Below are 16,836 nucleotides of genomic sequence, written 5' to 3' on the forward strand. Positions count from 1 at the left end.
TCAGCAACTGTGATAGTAGAGAGACCAATTAGGAGACTTGCAGCAGTGGAGATGGTGAGAAGTCATAGTTAGATTCTGGATATATTTTGAAAGTGGACTGAATGTGGGTTATGAGAAAAAGGAGTCAAGATTTTGGTCTCCAAGGTTTTCCCCATCAACTGATATGGGAAAAGTATGAGTGAATTTGGTCTGGGAGCAAATGTCAGGAGGTTCATTTGGGAATGTTGTGTTTGGACATGATTCTTTCAGATCAAGTGGAAATGTCAAGAACACAGATATGTGGTATAAATGCCTGGAGTTAGAGAGAGATATCTGGACTGGAGATGTGCTTTTAGGAGATATCAGCATTTAGATAATGTTTAAAACCATGAGATGTTATGAGATCACCAAGGGTAGGGAATAAAGATAAAAAAGAGAAGGATCCAAAGACTGAGCTGTGGGCCTTTCCAAAGTTGATAGGTCAAGAGATGAGAGTAATGCACAAAGGAGACTGAGAAGGAGCATCTAGTGAAGTTGGGGAAAAGCCATGGAAGAGTTGTGTCCTGGAGGCCAAGTGGGGAAAGTATATCAAGGAGGAAGGCACAAGCAATTGTGTCAAATGTCCCTAATATACCAAATAAGATGAAGATGAAGAATTGACCATTGACTTTGGCAATGAAGAGCCATTGGTGACTTTGGCAGTCTTCCTGGAGCTATGGTACAACAACAATGACAAAAACCTGCTGTGGAAGGTTTAAGAAGAGGATTTATAAATAATGACTACTGACCCTACTTTTGTGGAATTTTGGAGCAAAAGGGAACAAGTAAATTGGGAAAAAACTACCAGGAAAACTGGAGTCAAAAGAGGTTGCTTTTTTTTTTTTTCTTTTTAATTTTTAGGGATTAAAACAGCCTACTTGTATGGTGATGGGGAGTTATCAACTAAGGATAGGGTGGGGTGGGGAGAGAGGCTGGATTTGACTCTGTAAGGAGAGAGCATGGGAAAATTATTGGTCTGAAGTAGGTGAGAGCAATGGAAACTACTGTGTAAGTAGAGGAGATGGATGGGCTTAGTTGGGAGTGCAGTTAGTTTATCTTGAGTATCAGAATACATGGGTACAGATGCCAGTGGGTGGGTGGGAGCTGTGGAAGTTTTCTTCAGATTGCTTCAATCTTCTCAGTGAAACAGGAAGCAAAATCATCAGCTGAGAGTGAGGATTGGGGAGGAGGTGTTGGAAGACAGAACTTGCAGTGAGGGAATAAAATATGAAATGTTCTTCTAGGAGAGTGGCAAAATAAGATGACCAGGGAAATATATTTTGACTGCTCGTCAGCATTAAGGACCCATTCGAGGTTATTGTTATAAATTTTAGGGAGATCAGCCTACATGTTGACACATTTTTTCCTCCAGTTGTGTTGTGGTTTAACTGCCCAGGTATATTCATTGAGTTGGTGTAATGTGCACATGCACACAGACAAACACACACACGACTCATATTTTAAAAAAATTGTTTTGTGTCTCCCCTGTTCTATTCAAAAGAATATTTTTAATAATATCCATGGTCATGTTACAGCTCTATCTGAGAAGGTATTTTTAAAAATAATAGTACAAAGGCTTGATACCATGTCTCTAAAATAGTTGCTAATATTTTTCTTCCTTTTGTCTTTTTCCCTCTACACATTGAACCTGATTTTAAAACCAAACAAAAAGCACTACACCCCAACTAACATAACCAAGTATGTAAGAATTGAAAATTATTTTAGAGATCAATTCCATTCCCCTCATTACAGATGGGGAAACTGAAGCCCATGGGAGAGGGATTGGCCCATAATACACAAGCTTCCATATAATTCTACCCATAGAATTTCCCAATCAAACTACCTTATTTGTTTTCTTTAGAGCCGTATCACAGATCAGATTCTGTCTTATGATATGGCCAAGGGGTATTACTGGTTTGGATTTTGGCAGTCATGTTGGAACAAACTTCTAGGCGCTTTCATTATAGATCTTCTTCTGCAGAACAGGTGTGTAGAGAAAGGTCTGTGTTAATTCCCGGCAGATGCTCAACCTCTCTTCTCCTACATATGCAACAGCTCAGCTGAAGCAAAAGTAACCTATCCCTGCATAATATCCCTCACATTATTTTTAGGAAAATGGCATTACTGTTGCCTGGTTACCTCTTTATTTTCTTAATTGCCTCTTTATAATGTGAGTTTCATAAGCTATAGCAACCTCATGGAAAATCCAGAATTACAGGTGATTACCATTGTCATTAACTTTCTCATTTCCACTTGGAATTAAAAGTCTAGATACCTGGATTCTTGTCCTGTTTCTACCATAGATTTGTAACCTTGGTTAAGTAACTGAACTTTCTGGGCCACTAATTTTTTAACCTATTAAATGAATAAAATGGACTTGATCAGTGGTTACAATATTTTTAAAGTAGCAGCATCCAGGTTGTGTGAGAAATGAAAATGAAGTTGTCGTTTGTTTGTTTTTGTTTTCGTTTCTTAATTTAAATCAGAGCTAGGATGGCCCAGCTGACTACTCTTTCAGCACCTTCCAACCTTCCCAGGTTTCCTTGAGACAGCTGCCCAGAACCCAGGTTCTCCAAGGATCACAATTTAAAACTGCTAGAGGGTCTAATATCACTTCTGGTTCTATCATTTTATATATGATGTTACGCTATGTGTGTGTGTGTGTGTGTGTGATGAAAATGTTCAGGCAAAAGATGCACCTATAGTTTGCAAAGACCCTTAAATACCTTAGGCCATAGACCATAAACTTTTATTTTTCCCCTCATTGATGTAGCTTCAAAGGAAAAGAAGTAGGCTCAAAGTGAGATTGATGGAGACCTTTGTCTTCTCATCCCATTTTTAAGTTCCATAATATAGATAAACTTATATCTGTTAGAAGAAGGTTCATGGTTAAGAGTGGTGGAGAGTGAGTAATGCCACAGATTGCAAAGTGGGGAGAAACTGGTGATTCAGCCCTGCTAAGCTACAGGTACTGGGCAGAAGCTGTGAAGGCATCTGCCAAGATCCAGCCAGTCTGCCAGTTATCATGTGGTATCTGTCTCACATGATTCTTTACATGTAAACTGAATTTTACCCTGATCTTTGGAGAAGTGAGGAGAAAGGTTCCTTCATACAGAAGTGGTTAAGGCTTAAGAGTTCATTTTCAAAAACCAACAAAAGTCAGAATACCTCTGATTATTCTAATGAATAATCTAAGGGCCTTAAACAAATACTACTTTCAAAATTCTTTTTATGTTTATATCACTGTAGAAGCAGTACAGATAACAAATTACAATCGCTGGAGTGTATATAGTTCAGAGAAGAAAATAAAAGTCTAAAATATTACTATTTGAAGATTAACAATTTTAATATTCTGTAATATTTTACTTTCAGCTTTTGTGTAGACATATACATGCATTATGAAATGATAATGATACCATGCAAAGAAAGTGTTACCACCAGCAATATATAAAAGTACTTTGTGATAAGATTCTCACAAATATTAAATATTATCAGTTTTAGCTTTTATAATATGATACCCTATTCTTGTTTTTATTTCTTTGATTTCTGGTGAGAATATTTTTAGTATTTACATAATTTTTAATATTTTAAATTTGCTTTTAGAATAGAGAAAGCTTTCTCCTTAGGCTTTTATAGTGACTTAAATTGACCACTTTTAAAATAGTATGCTTAAGTACATGCAGCAGCGGCCAATGTAGGTTAACCTCTATATAATACTTTAGTGTTGAGTATTCATATGTTATATAACTAGTCACCAATGAGGAGCAATAATGCAGCATTACCTTTTTAATCCATTAAATTCATGTTAAATTATTGTGTTATTTGAAATTAATTTTCTCAAATTACAACCACATTATATATAATATGTAACATATTTATAATATATTTATTTATTTAATAACATGTAAATCCCCCCATGACCTCCCAAAGCCACTCACCACAGCTGACCACTATAACAACTTAACATATTATCCTTCCTTAGTCTTTCCAACTTATATAATACAGATACATTCATAAAACAGGGGGATTACAACTAAGGACGTCATAACATAATAGTTTTTGAAACTTGCTTTGTTCCTTAAGAATATATAATAATATCTTTCCACATCAGTACATGTAGATCCACCTCATTCATTTTAATGGCTTCTTCATAGGATTGTAAAAGTTTGAAAAGTTTTTTTAGGACTTGTTTTCAATGTTCAGTGTTAGACATAATACGGTAATAAATATCACTGTGTGTCTATATTTTGGCTTTGTACATGTATTTCAGTAAGAGAGATTCCCAGAAGTGTAATTGCTGTGTTAAAGTTAATGCGTGTTTTAGTTTTTAAGTTACTGCCAAACTGACCTTAAAATGGGATTTGCCATCTTAAAGTCGCATCAACAGTGTATGTCAGCACCCATTTCTTTATACACTGTCAAACCTGGCTCTTATCAGTGTCTTTAGATATGTTGGCAATCTGATGGCTTTTTTTTTTTTTACATCTTTATTGGAGTATAATTGCTTTACAATGTTGTGTTAGTTTCTGCTGTATAACAAAGTAAATCAGCTATTTGTATACGTATAGCCCCAATCTGATGGCATTTTGTTTTAATTTGTGTTCTTTAATTGTTCCTAAGGTTTCACACTCTTTTTCAAGTACAGTCTCCTTATATATGTTAAAGAATGACTGATCTACAATTGTGTCTTAATTTTCTCTTTCATTCAATTGTTAATGTTGGATTTTTGAAAACTTTTGTAATTAACTTCTAATTTTGTTGGATTGCAGTCAGAGAATATGTTCAGAGATACACTTATTTGGTCTCCTGAAAGTGAAATCCTATAGCTGTCTCTTTCTGACAGCCTGGTGATGTGCCCTGGTTGTGCTGCTAGTTTGGGGAATTGCGGAGACCAGGAGTTGCTGTGGGAAGACTTGGTATACTATTCCAACCAAACAAACGACATCAACAAAATACCCACTTTTGCATGGTTGTTTCATGATTGCTTGAAAGGCTTACCTCTATTTTCTATATCTAGTGTTCATATTTCTATACAGTAATTGCACACAACACACACACACGCACATGTGCACACACACACATACACACACTACTGCCTTTGAGCTAAACAACCAGGTAGTCTCTCCCCATCTCCTAAAAGCTTTGCCGCCTTAGAAGCAGAACTTTTGCCTTCCTATGTTCCATAAAGCTTTGTACTAATTTTCCACATGATACATATCTACATTAATCTTTAAACCTCCCACAAATATACTTTTTAAGAAAATCTATTCACTTCAACCTAATGCTTAAATTTAATGCTTTACTTATAGCAAGTTATGTATTCCATACCTATATCCATATCCATGTTACAACTATGTGCAAAGTTAAGTTGCAGGGGGTTTGATAAGAGACATATTACCATCCCAGTTCAATAATTAGAAACTACTTAATTCTTGTTAAAGAGAGAAGGAACTTCAGATCATGCACCTCAATCCCATTTTACAGAGACAGAAATTAAAGAAAAGTGAACTTCCCAAGATTATCTGCTTAATTGGGCATGACTTACTTTCATTCTGAACTGATTCATTAGTTTTTGTTTGTTTGTTTGTTTTTGTTTTTGGCTGCACCACACAGCTCGTGGGATTTTATTTCCCCGACCAGGGATAGAACCCGAGCCCTCGACAGTGAGAGTGTGAAGTCCTCACCACTGGACTTCCAGGGGATTCCCCATTAGTTCTTTGAAAATTGAAAAAAAATTTACACAAACCTTTGTAATCATGAAAAACAATCATAGGTTAAGTTGTGTTTCACCGTTGATGGTATACGATTTATTGTGGTTTAAAGAGCATCATTCAATGAATCAGTGAGTGGTTGCAAGCCTTTTAATTTAAACAAATTCTGACGCTGGTTGTCCTTTCTTCTTCCATCTCTTTCAAGATTATATGTAGCTCCTTCAGTGATACTGGTGTCCAGATTTGTCAACTTATTTAAGCAATTTAACCACACTAGTGTAGGCTTTCCCACTGAGTCAAAAAACAGACATCGTTTGTGCCTTAGTCATAAATCCTGATAAAAGGGGTTTCAGAGCAAAAGCAAATTTGATATCTAATATTTAAGAAGTAGTCTGGGGAGACTTTTACTTAGAAATCAAAATTTAATGAGATATTTCAATTCACTATTGCATTTCTGAAGATGAACTAGTCTGATGTAATTCTCTTCTTTCAAATTTCTTTACTGAACTTTCTATAATTGTTTTTCATGCAAGATTTGAAACATTTGTCCAGATATACATACTGACACAGAAACTAGCATTTTGAAATTGATATGCGTATACATGGTGGACAAACTCCCAAATTAACATTGAAGATATAGAATTCTCCCAAGATAGAGCTGAAAATACCATAGTGTTTTTGTTTTTCGTTTGGTTTTGTTTTCAAATACTCCACTTGTGGCCCTTCATTTCCTCATTGATTCCCTTTCTATCTTCTGCCAACCAGGTGTGAGTATTGGCTAGGAATCTGTCTTGGCCTCCTGGACTTTTTTCTTCCTATTTTTCTCTTCCAAGAGCTTTCTCCTTATATAGGTTCAATTCTCACCTTTATGTGTGTACCATCTCAATCTATGTCTCCTGCTCCTACCCCTCTCTCAGCTCATGAACACATGCACTGAATTGTCTCACATTCAACCCAAAAATAGTGTGTCTGAAGCTGAACCTGTCATACTGAACCTGCCTGACCTTCTTCCATGCATCCTAATGTCGACATTGGAAAACTTGGGTCTCCTGAGCTTGAAAGATTAGCATGAACTATGATATCCTTCTATTTCCATCTCTTCCCTTTACCTACTCTCCAGCCAATTGCGATTTTCTGATGTTTCTTTTGTAATGTTACTTATGTGTTTTACTTTCTACTGCTACAACTTGATTGGAGCTTCAGCCTACCTTTAAGGATTCACAGATGATCCATGAGGATCTACACCATGACTTTTCCATAATCTTCTACACACAATTGCCAGATTAATCTTCCTAAAACTTACTTTTAATAATTAGGGCCTCTTCCTCAGTGTCCTTCAGATGTAGTTAATGATTTAGTGAAAAAGACAAGATGTTTCAGTTTTGTTTACCATCACATGATTGAATTGGACCACATGTTTCTCAGATTCCTTATAATTATGTCATTTTCTGCATTTGTTGGGCTGGAGTTCTGTAAACATGCTTCTCCAACCCCATCTTCTTCTCCTTGTCTCTCAGGAACGCTTTGTCTATTCTGCTTCCACACTTCTCTCATTATTTCTCACACTTGAAGTAACTTTAAAATATCCTTGGTCTATCCAAATCCTTTATACTTTTGAAGGTCAACTTAAATCTTATTACCTGAAGATATTCAGTTCAAAATTATTATTACCATTCTGAAAAAATATCTGGCCTTTGCTCAAAATCAGTTTAGATGTTTTATGATATTGATAACACAGTTGGAAAATCTAAATACTCTTTTCCAAAGACATGTAAGTGCTAGGTAAGAAAGAATAATGAAGAAACCTGGGTTTAAGTCTCAGCTCTTTGACTTCCAACCTGCATGTCTCCTAACAAGCCCTTTACCCAACACACACTGTGTCTCCATTTGCTCATTTGTGAAATAAGTAGGGTTGGATTAGATAGTCCCCAAGTCTCTTTCAGTTTATAATTCATAAACCAATATTTAAAGACATTTCATATAATATAGTATAAACTATACTATACTATTATACATCAAACTCTACTATTATGAAATAGACTATTTTATTACATGTTTATCTGGTGATCATTAAATTTCTCAAGCCCAGGCCCTTATAAAAATATTCAAGCTTCAGAATCAAAATGATAGATAAATTACAGGATAGTTGTTTTATTTTTATTACTGTATAAAACCAGTTTTATTCAGTTGAGCTATTAAAATGTGGGGTTACTTACTCAATAGGTTCTGATACTAATTCCAGTGTGGGTTATGGGAGAAGTTTCCCATACCAGCAAGCAATTCTTGGGACGCCACCTGGATATCCTACAATTCAACTCAATTCTGACACTGTCTTTCCAGAAATATCATCAGATTCCACAGGTTACAAACTCCATCCTACAAGACTGCCCCCCCCCACCCCCGTACTTCGCATGCTTGTCACAAGCCCAAGTTGTTACCTGTGCTTCTGACTGGCTACAAATTGGAGGTTTCAAGGACCCCCCTCCTTGGTCTTCAGATGCCAGTCACAAGCCCAGGCTGTTACCTGTAGTTCTGACCAACTGGCTATATATTAGAGGTTCCCATGAGTCCCTCCTTCCTTGGGTTTGATCAGTTTTTTAGAGAGGCTCACAGAACTCTGAAAAACATTCTACTTACTAGATTACTGGTTTATTGTAAAAGGTTATAACTCAGGAATAGCCAGATGGAAGAGATACATAGGGCAAGGTATGTGGGAAGGGGTGCAGAGCTTCCATGCCCTCCCCAGGTGTGCCAGTCTCACCGAATCTCCATGTGTTCACCAACCCAGAAACACTCAGAGCCCTGTCCTTTTAGGTGTTCATGGAGGCTTCATTACACAGCTGTGATTGATTAAATCATTGGCCATTGGTGATTGAATTCAATCTCCAGACACTTTTCCTTCCCCAGATGTCAGGATATCAGGGGGTGGGACTGCAGTTCCAACCTTCTAATCACATTGTTGACTGTCTTAGAAATTAAGCCCCTATTCACAGGTGCTTTCCATAAGTCACCTAATTAACGTAACAAAAATACCTTTAGGCCTCCCACTCTTAGGAAATCCCAAGGGTTTTAGGAACTCTAGGCCAGAAATGGGGATGAATACCAAATGTGTATTTCTTATTATAAATCACAACATCACACTTATATAATACATTAATTGAATAAGCTAGGGAACTTTTATTGGAAAAAAAAAGCTTGCTAAGTACAAGTCACTGTGACAAACATCAGTGGATTGGGAATGGGGATGAAGATACAGAAATGAATTCAGAGATTTGGTATCTACCTTCAAGGAACCAGTTGTCTAATGGGGGAGGCATACAGATAAAGAAATTACCGTAATTATAAGCATAAGAAGCTGTTAATTGTTACCACTTATTGAATACTTACTGTGAACTAGGACCTATGCCAGAGACTAACATACAAATGCTAATTAACATGCACAAACTATTTTTTACAACAAGATTCCAAGATTATTATTCCTATTTTGCAAAAGAAAAAAATGAGATCAGAAATCTTAATCTCTTCAAAGCCATATAACTAGAGTGATGAGAATGTACTATCCATTACGTCTTATTAGGTATCTTTTGAGGCTTGGAAATATTTCTGTAGAAAGGCTTATTCAAAAAGAATAATTATTTCTAAATGGAGGTGTCACTTAGAAAATTGCCTTTGAAAGTAGCCTTAGAGTTGAGTCTTATAAGAAGAGTAGATTTTCCATTGACTTGGTGGGTAGAGAAGTCATTTTAGGCACAGAGAGTAAATTGAATAAAATCCCAGAGGCAAAGAAGTAGAAGTCATATTCAGGGAATTCTGGTGATTAGGCATATATAATAAGAAGAGCAGGGAGTGAGCAAAGAAAAAGATGCAGCTTATGAGGTTGGGTGGGCAGGATATTAGAAGAGTGTGTTACTTACCCAGGGCAAGTTAATTGGAAAAAATAGCCATTCTAAGTTCTTTCAAAGATGACAGCTCAATCAGCTTGCATAACAGGGAATAGAATCTACCCACCTGCTTAGTTCCTAATGCAATTTACTGAGGGCTGTGTCTTCCTACACACTTATTCATAACTATTTTGACCTATACCAGATAGTAGTTTTACAGCAGCTGCAGTCAACATGAAAAGCTCTTTTTATCATGATAATTTTCTACTCTCTTTCTGGTCTATTGAGTTTCTAGGCAATTTTTTTCTTGTTCTTTGTTCCCTCTTGCAAAAGTTTTGCTCTTCTCATCGTGGGCTTGAAAATAGTGTGTGGGTTGCCAAAAGGCAAATACAATGAAGATGAGTTTTGAGGTTGGTTTCAGGTGCTCCCACCAACTTTTTTCTTCAGTATAATGGAGGAGCAACTCCAGAGTCTTTGTGGGGTGTGAAAATTTAACACATTTCCAGGATCACATTCATATTATTAATTATTATGTATTTTATTTAGTTTTCTCCAGTAAAGCCAATCTACTGACACCAGGTTTTGGTGAAGGAAAGTGCAGCATTTATTGCAGGTGCCAAGCCAGGACTGCGGGCAGCTAATGTTCCAAAGACCTGAACTCCCTGATGGGTTTCAAGGAAGGGTTTTTAAAGGCATGGTGAGCGAGAGAGTCTCAGGGTACATGATCAGCACGTGCACAATTCTCTGATTGGTTGGCGGTGAGGTAACAGGGTGATGTCACAGGGGTTAGCATCATCAATCCTCAGGCTCCAGCCAGTCTGGGGGCTATGTGCTCATGGTCATCTTGCAGTTAACTTCTTCCATCTGGTGGGGGTTTTACTATCTGTGAAACAGCTCAGGAATGTGCATCAGATGCTATTATCTATGTCCTTCAGGGAGGAACTAAAGATTCTGTGACTCTGCTATATGGCTGATCCATTGTTTAAACTGATACCAGTTCTCCTGGCCCAATTGCTATTTCTTTGTTACTACATGTTCACATTTTTCTAATCATTAATTCTTGAGCCAGCCTTTTGTGACTCAGGGGAGGCCTAGGAGACTAAAGTTTTTCTATAAACAAGAGGTGGGCAAAGGACATGGAGGGGTCTGTTCTGGGAAGGCCCCGTAGGATCCTGCTCAGTTACATATCCTTCTAGTGAAATAACATTTACTTATAAGGGTCTAATACAAGAGCTTACATTTAAAAACCTTTGTACCACTTGTTTTTAAGAAACAATCTTACGTTATAAAATAACTTGGTAATCTAAGTATTAGTAAATTAATCAGCAAAAAAACACTGTGTAAACAATGCGATATATACTTAGTTATATCTTTTAATATGAGTCATTTAATGTAGATTTCACATGGTGAGGGTTTAATTTATATATATGAATACACACACGTGTCTACATATATAAGACAGCAAACTGCCCTAAAAACCTTTAACTGTTAAAAGTTAACAATATAGCAACACATAATAAATGATATCAGATAAATGCAAAATATACTTAACAATCAACTCCTTTTTGAAGTCCAATCATAAAGAGAAAGACCAAGCTATTGGTTAACCAGTTGATTGGTTATTGGTTAATTAAGTTAACCAATTAAATTACCAGGGTTAGATGGAGAATAGATCACTCAGAAGGTAGATAGTTCAAACAAGAAAACATAAAACAGAGAGACAAACATTGGCAGTACTTTTTAGAGAACTTTGCTTAGAAGAATTTACTCTGGCCTAAGAGATCCCTTTACCCCAAAAACAAATTGAGATGTGTACATTGAGACATCATAGCTTCGTGCTATTAACCTTTCAAGTTATATAACTCACTTACCTTGCCTTGATTCTAGGCTTGACAGAAATCTTTGGACTAGAATTTATTTTCCAGTGTGTGTGGTGTGAATGTGTGTGTTTTGGGAAATGCATGTGCTGGATATATGATATGACTGCCAGTCCTCAAAGCAGTACTGTTTCCTATGACATAGGATTAATTTTATTAGTATCATACTGGTATTATTTTATTCCAGGTTTACTGATAGATCATTGACGTATGTGTACTTTTAAGGTGTACGATGTGATGATTTAATACATGTGTATATTGCAAAATGATTACCAAAATGAGGTTAATTGATACCTCTATTCCCTCACAAAATTATTGTGTGTGTGTGTGTATGTGTTGATAAATTTTAAGATCTATTCTCTTAACAACTTTCAAGTATATAATACAGTATTGATGATTATAGTCACCATGCTATACATTAGATCCCCAGAACTTATTCATCTTATTGTTGGAAGTTTGTAGACTTTGACCAACACCTCCCCATTTCCTCCTCCCCTATACCCTAGTAATCACCATTCTACTCTATGTGTCTAGGAATTTGGCTTTTTCATATTCCACATATAAGTGAGAACATACAGTATTTGTCTTTCTCTGTCTGACTCATTTCACTTAGAATAATGCTCTCAAGATCCATTCATGGTGTCACAAAAGGCAGGATTTCCTTCTATTTATGGTTGAATATATATACACAATGGAATATATCACATATCCCATCTTCCGTATCCAATCATCCATTGGTGGACACTTAGGTTATTCCCATGTCTTGGCTATCATGAATAATGCTGCAGTGAACATAAGGGTGCAGATATCTCTTTGATATCTTATTTTTATTTCTGTTGAATATATACCTAGAAGTGGAATTGCTGGATCATATGGTAGTTCTATTTTTAATTTTTTGAGGAACCTCCATACTGTTTCCATACTGGCTTTGCCAATTTACATTTCCACCAACAGTACACACGGTTTCCTATTCTCCACAGCCTCAATACTTGTTATTTCTTGTCTTTTTGATAATAGCCATTCTGACAGGTGTGAGGTGATATCTCATTGTGGTTTTTACTTGCATTACCCTGATGGTTAGTGATGTCAAGCATCTTTTTATGTACTTCTTGGCCATTTGTATGACGTCTTTGGAAAAATGTATTCAAGTCTTTTATCCATTTTTTTTTTTTTTTTTGCTGTTGAGTTATGTGAGTTCCTTATATATTTCAAACATTAACTCCTTATCATATAGGTGATTTACAACTATTTTCTCCCATTTGTAGGCTGCCTTTTTATCTTGCTAATTGTTTTTCTGTGCAGATGCTGTTTAGTTTGATGTAGTCCCACTTGTATATTTTTGCTTTTATTGCTTTCATTTTTTGCAATTCTCGTCATATTCAAAAAACTCTTTTCAAGACCAATATTAAGGAGCTTTTTCCTTATGTTTCCTTCTAGTAGTTTTATGCTTACAGGTTTTGCATTTAAGTCTTTAATACATTTTGAGTTAATCTTTTGAATAGTGTAAAATAAGAGTTCAGTTTCACTCTTCTGCATGTGGTTAGCCAGTTTGCCCAGCATTATATTTGTGTTATTAATATATCCTGCAAACTTTGTTACCCTGACTCCACCTTTAAAAAGTTTCTGCTTCTTTCTGTCAAAGTCACATTTCTGAGACCATAACTGAAAATCAGTCTCTCACCATTGTAAGTAAAAGCCACCTGAGGATGTCCCTTGACAACAGTAGACTAGCTTTTCTGTGGTATAAAATTTGCTGTTGTCTTCTTTCTTTGCTATTTAACATCACTCATTATTTTGCCTCTATTTTTTTATATTAGGTAGTATATAGAAGAAATTATCAGAAATTTCTACATACCCACAGAAAGGAAATTAGCTAGAAGAAATAGTGAATCAATGAAAACTCACATGAATAAAAACAGGCTCTTATATAACATTAATGGCAATAAGAATGTTAGCAGGAACTGGTATTTATTGAGTTAGTCTATGTACCAAGTATTATGTAAGCCCTTTGTGTGGGATCATTGATTCCTCCCAGCAACTCTATGAGACCAAGACTACTATCGATTATGGATTAGGTAAATGAAGATTAGACATATGAAGTAACATGTTTGTGGTCTAGCTACTTCTGCCCTCATAGGGGCCTGAACCAAGACATGAAACCAGGTCTATCTTTTGAAGAGCTCTTGAACATTCACAGATAGTGGTGTGATCCTAAAAATCAGTAACACACAAAATTTCCACCAACTGTGGAAATCAGAATTAGATGTATTGTTGGGAAGGCGAGTTGTTAGTTTGTCTTCAGACATATCCAAGAGAAATAATTCTTACATGATAAATCATCAAAATCCTGTGTGTAGATGAATAAATTATGGAAGAGGATAAGGATAACTTACTAGGTAACTCTAAGTTGATTTTTTTTTAATTCCACAATCCCACAGATGTTTTTATTTTTACCAAAAGTGAATAATTGCACTTTTCACATTTAGATTCACCTGTGGTATTTATCTCAGAGAGGCAGCAGCAGTGAGTGGTGGCTTGAAGCGAGATCTTAGTTCCCTGCCCAGGAATTGAACCTAGGTAGCCTGGATGAAAACCAGGAATCCTAGCTACTAGACCAGCAAAGGCTAGAGGCTAGAAGCAAATTTTCCCTGGCTCTTGCCTCTGTATGAAAGCAGGAATGTTTCAAGGAGGCAAAAACTGTAAAAACAGAGGCAAAGTTTATTATTAGAGGCACAGCACAACAAGTGGGAGAGCACACAGAGAAACAGTTTATTTAAGACAGAAGCAAGGCAGAGATACACACCTGGAAAGAAAGGGTGTCGGCCTCCTCCCTAATGAGGAGGAGCTCGGCAAAGAGGCGGTTAAATCATTTATATAGGGCAGTTCTTCCAGATCTTTGTTTATCTTTGGCCAATTATCTGGTTTCTTTTTCCACACCTGACCTGCCCTAGAACCGTGCCCAACATGCGTGCGCAACTTTTTTCCAAGATGGATTTCAGCCCAGAGGCCTATGGGACAGCCTTAGCATCACATATTATGGGGTGGTGCCTCCTCCTTTTGACCCACAAGGAGCCTTTCTGCGCATGTGCAGTGTTTCCCTTGTCCCAAGGATGGGAAATATATGACCTCTTGATCTTTTACTCAAACAAGGTTTACCCCTTTCTGTTCCTGCCGTGACTGTTATCTTAAGGTGTCCACAGGAAACAAAGTCCAGCTATTTACACTGTTCCTGTTGTTATTTCCATCTCGAAGGGCAAACAGGAGGCTGGCTGTAAATACCTAGTCTAGAGCCCACCTGCAAATATCTAGTCTAGAGCCCACCTGCCTCCTTCCTCAGGAAATGTAAACAGGAGTCTAGTTGTAAATGCCTAGCCTGCCGCCCATCTATCTCCTGCCTCAGTATTAAACGGCATGTCCTTTCTATCCTACTCTACGAAAGTTTCAGGTAGGGTTTTTATATCAAAGAATTTCCATTTATAATGAAGAAATTGACATCCAGGGGCTAACCTGTCTCCTTGTTAGCAAGGGTTAGGCTTCCAAGGCTTTCCTGCTCCAGGACCACGTGACCACAAACCAGACCTGTCAGAGAAAGAGGACCTCTTGCCTCCTCTCTGATGCCCAATGGAAACAATCCTCTGTGCATTATACCTATTTTTGTATATTTCTTAGTGTCAAGTCAGAGTATTTACTAGTTTGTTTATTCTTGGGGGTGAGGAGCGAGTTTTGTTGTATTTGGCTTTTTATGTGTTGTTTTGTTTTAAATTACTTTAATGAGGTATGATTTACATATAAAAAGCTCTACTTAATGTTAACAATGTGATGAATTTGGAGATAAGTATACACCCATGAAACCATCTCTGCAATCAATGCCATAAACATATCCATCACCTCCAAAATTACTCTCCTGCCCTATTCAGTCATTCATCCATTCATTCATTCTTTCATGGTAAGTAGAATGTTGGTTACTAGGAATTGGGGGAAGGGGAACATGCGAAAGTGTTGGTCAAAGGTTACAAAACTTCAGTTATGCAAGATGATTAAGTTCTGAAGATCGACGGTATAACTAATGTTATAGCTGTGTTATATACCTAAAATTTGCTAACTGGGTAGATAGATTTTATGTTGCATTTGTTTCAATGCCTCGTCTCTACTCCACTGCACTTATTTTTCTTCACAGCACTTATCTGATATACTATATTTTTTGTTGTTTTTATATTATTACTTTTCTTCTTCCATTAGATTGTACCCTACATGAGAGAAGGAAGTTTTGCTTTGTTTAGTTTTTTGTTTTGATCACTATCCTCAGTGCCTAGAACAGTGCCTGATAAATGGTAGATTCTCAAAAACATTGCTGATGAAATGAACTACACAGTAATGTGTCTTTAATATGTAGAACTGACAGAAGTTTATACAGTACTATATTAATTTCCCTGGGGTGAACTGTAGCATCAATTTGAGCTCCTCAGATAGCAGTCTCTGCTCTGTTATATGTGTCCTTTTTTTTTTTTTTTTAATTTATTTATTTATGGTTGCGTTGGGTCTTCGTTTCTATGAGAGGGCTTTCTCCAGTTGCGGCAAGTGGGGGCCACTCTTCATCGAGGTGCGCGGGCCTCTCACTATCGCGGCCTCTCTTGTTGCGGAGCACAGGCTCCAGACGCGCAGGCTCAGTAACTGTGGCTCACGGGCCCTGCTGCTCTGTGGCATGTGGGATCTTCCTAGGCCAGAGCTCGAACCCGTGTCCCCCGCATTGGCAGGCAGACTCTCAACCACTGTGCCACCAGGGAAGCCCCTATATGTGTCCTTCTGAAGATAGTCATTAGCCAAGTCCATGACTAGTGTATACACATCCCTAGTGTGAGGCAGAGCACTAATTGCCTCCCACACTAAGGCTTTATTGGTCTTCCAGTCTTAATTAAAGCCAGATTAATAACTGTGGGAAAATTCCTATGATTCTTCTGGGATGTTGGTCCAGATTTCCCCCTTAATATGTTCAAAGTTTCTCTCTTCTTTTAACACAGTTCTTATTCTCCTGGACATGGTAGATGCTTAAATATCAAAGGAATATACTTTTCTTCCATTTTCTTAGGAAAATCTGTTTTAAAATAATTCCAAATCCTTGAGGGAGAATGTAATTTAATTTTCACTGTTACAAACCAGAAGTTGTTGCTCCTACTTACCATTTGTTCCTAAACGACAGCCTAGAAAAGCCCAATCTTTGCACCTAGCCATTCTATCCTGTGAATAAGAAGAGAAAGCTAGAAGATCTGTACAAAAGTATGTGCGATGGAGTGATCTTCTTTTATTAGGACATGTGCTCACTCATTTATCACAGCATTGTAGTGGTTCTTT

Source organism: Eschrichtius robustus, chromosome 11 (assembly GCF_028021215.1).
Source record: "Eschrichtius robustus isolate mEscRob2 chromosome 11, mEscRob2.pri, whole genome shotgun sequence".
Classification (NCBI taxonomy): Eukaryota; Metazoa; Chordata; class Mammalia; order Artiodactyla; family Eschrichtiidae; genus Eschrichtius; species Eschrichtius robustus.